Source organism: Stylophora pistillata, chromosome 6 (assembly GCF_964205215.1).
Source record: "Stylophora pistillata chromosome 6, jaStyPist1.2, whole genome shotgun sequence".
Taxonomy (NCBI): Eukaryota; Metazoa; Cnidaria; class Anthozoa; order Scleractinia; family Pocilloporidae; genus Stylophora; species Stylophora pistillata.
Window position 1 is genome coordinate 15385673 of NC_142524.1, and position 3902 is coordinate 15389574.

The window sequence follows — 3902 nt, forward strand, 5'->3', positions numbered from 1 at the left end:
TCCCACTGCACCTGAAGAAGGCTGGTTTGGCCAGCCGAAATATAGTGCTCCGTCTTAAAATTTACTTATCTACGTTGTATCGGTCTTGCCTCTATATTTATATTGCCAGCCGTCTAGAGGGGCAATTGGTTTGTGGCAGGAGCCCATGTGGGGTGTATGCAGATAATAAAGGTATGCTATTGGAGTAAACATGCATGGTAACGGATAAGAAACGTATGAATAGATTAAGTGATGAAATGAGAGGCGAAAAATCGATCTTTGCAGTAATGAACACTACTTAACAGTAGTGAAAAAAGACCTGATTAGGCCTGTACCAACCTCGTTCCCAGGGTCTTTTCCCTCAGTCGGGGTATGGCAGGAAAAGGCCCTGGGAAAGAGGTCGGGCATGAGCCTCTCTGTTAATCCAACAACTATTTTTGCTCGCACGCGATTATTCAAAACGCATCAAGTAACCGAATATCCCCCAACTACAACTGGGGGATATCCAAGGACACACCCCAAGTGATATTCCTCAATTTTCAAATCTTACGTCCAATACGGAAAGTTCTGCGCGAGCGCGATTAGAATTTAATTCAAGGTGAGAAACGTGTGGTTGTTACAGAAGAAGAAACATGATGTTTTGTTCATAAAATCGTATCAGAGAACACTGAAAAGTGAACATCCCACACTTTAAACGGAAAGCTGATCGTAAACATTTTTCACGCGCATTTGAAGGACAAGAAACGCAATAGCCTCCATTTGGCGCGAAAACAAGCTTGCATATTGTTCTTGGACGTTATCTGTTCCTCGAAGTTCACAGTTTTCCTCGAGCTCGGAAAACTGTTTGCATCTCGGAACAGACTTGAATGTCCATGGTTAAATATCCGTTCATATTTTCGCATTAAATGGTGGCTATCGTCTATATATCAACCACGCGCTCGTGGAATAATTGTTACAGTGTAAATGTATATACCAATTTTCAAAAACGTTGCAAATTTGATAATATTGTATGAAATACATATATCTTTCCTTTTCTCGTCAAAAAGTGCCCCTTTTTTAATGCACCCGAACTACAAATTGTTCACAATCACAAAGCAGAAAAAATCTTATCGCAGAATTTATTACCTCAATTTTGGAATCACTGATGATCCAGTTGCAATCCGATTCGCTATAAACGATTTATTTTCGAGTCGCACTTGTTTTTCTTCCTGTCGCATCTCCGCGTTGCGCAATCATGGTCTGAAACCACAATAGTGATTTCAAATCAAACCCGCGTTGCCTGCTCGTCCGATTTTTAAATCACGCGCGCGCGATTTCGATCACGCGAGCACGCGCGCAAAAAAAGGCGCATTTCAAACAAAATGATTTTTTTCACGCGAGCCAGAATACTTTCAGTTTTTTTTTAAAGAAATATATTAACGAGTATTAGTTAAATAATTTAGATTAATTTTAGAGAAAAATACTAGTACTTATACACGCAAGCCAGAACATTTTCAGTACTTTTAAAAGAAAATATTTGTGCTCATAAGCCTTCTTACTTACGGTATGTCAAAACATAAAATTAATATTAATAGGTACGAACCAAGATTTTCTTTCCATCCATGCATCCAACAACTGACGGTTAAAGAATTTCTTTTGCCGCTAGTAGAGTCTCATTCCACGGGGGATGGGGTTAATTTGAGAGAATACAAGCGCTATGCGTTTCAATACTTGCTAACTGAGCAAATACATTACGTGGAAACCTCACAAAACCATATATATTCATATCAAAGACCAATTATGGTATTTATAGGATCATAATAATTTACAATTATTCCACGAGCGCGCGTTGGGTATGAGATGATAGATAGCCAACGAGGCGCGTAGCGCCGAGTTGGCTATAATCATCTCATATCCAACAAGCGCGAGTGAAATAATTGTTTTATTAAAAACCTTAAATCAAATTATTAAATTTCATTAAATTTTTAGCTCCCTTTCAATTTTAAGTTGACACGTGCTTACCATATTTGTAGATTATGGTATATTGGCTGATATACCATAATGGCTAAGCCAATAAAAAGTCTTGAATTGCATTATCCCATGATCCAGTTTTTAATAATTTAAGATATACGAGATCACGTGACATAATGACGCGCATAATTTGCATGGGTTATGCAAATTTTATGAAGACAAAGATAAATTCCCCCTAATTCCACGAGTTTGGAACAACTAGTCGTTCACAAGTTACAGTTCAAAAGATAACAGGCTGCAACAGTATCCTCCTACTAAAAAATTTTGCACATTAGTGCTTAAATAAGCTGCCTAGTTACATGCGAAAAGGTCAAATTGAGTAACTTTTGACGAGAGAAACAGTTTAGGTAAATCTCAATCAAATCATTCAAACACAATCGGAGCTGTATGTCACACAACCACTATCAAACCATTCATACAGTTACATGTTTCACTGATTTTAACACATCAACATGTTTAATTTCACAGTGATCTCCTTCAAATCATTCAAACACAATCTCAATCAAATCATTCAAACACAATTTGAGCTGTATGTCACGCAACCACCATCAAATAATTCATACAGTGACATATTTCACTGATTTTATTTAAGCACACATCAACATGTTATGGCCTTAATTCATTTTCATACTTCTCAGCTAAGCTATGGAATACACTGCCTGACTATATCCGCATGAGCGCATTTAAAGACTTAAGAAAGATAATCCAAGGCCGTATCTTTGTATAGTCGCTCCCGCTCATCTTCACTTTTCTGTTAATTTCTACTGATATGTTACATAATTATATTTCTAAATACTGTGTATTTTAGTATATTTTAGTATAGTTAGTATTTTAGATCTTGTACAGATATATGTATGAATATATATAGATAATCTCCATTTTATGTTTTCTCGAAGATATTAGCTCCAACAAGCTACTCTAAAATTCGAGATGAAATAAAGTTTATGATGATGATGATGATGAACATGTTTAATTTCGCAGTGATCTCCTTCTTCCCCTAACAAAAGCCCTCCCTCTTCTCTCTTTTAGTTTTCTGAGATCCTTGTAAAGGTCATCATCAAAATAATACTCCAGTAATGTGTGGTACCTATTGAAACATGGTTCTGGACACATTCTAACTCCACAAACAGTACAGGTGTATGTAGTCTTCACTTGTTGAATGTGTACCTTACAGGTAGCTCTGGTACCATGACTGATAAGGTGATGGAAATGGTCACAGTTGAACCTGATATTTGGAAGAGAGACTGGGATGTGATGAATTCCTGTGTCTCTCCTGAAGGATTTGTCATCAACTAATACCTTAAGCACTGGCTTCCTAAACTCAAGACTTGAAATGGAGGCATGATTAGGAAATTTACAAAGCAAAATGTGTGCATTTGAAGTACACACTTCAATCAGGTAGGAAAAAACCTTAAAATAGCAGACTACCCACCTGATGAGTGGGGCATAAGACACCACCCTTTGGTCCGACAAATCTAAACCACCTATATAAGTATTACAAAGGTTAATTACACCTGGACTGGCAAAGTCCCTTTCCTCCCAAGTTCTTTTTACTTTCTTGGAGCATTGAACAATACTTTCATCTGTTTCACTTGTGGGAATGGTAGCCAAAACGCTCACTAGTTTTTGGTCACGCCATATCACGAATGTCACACTTCCCTTTTGCTTGTACAAACTCAATCCCCTTTTAAGCTGTTTTACTTTCTTTTCTTTTGGGCCACAAATTTCTTGTGGCAGGCCTGACCTGTTGGATATTACTGTCCCACATGCAAGAGTGCTCCTTTCTTCAAGTTCCTTGTACAAAGCAACCGATGTATAGTAGTTGTCCATAAAGACATAGTATCCCTTGTCTAGGTGAGGCCCCATGACAGACATTACAGTCTTTCTACCTAAGTCTCTCTGGACTTCATCAC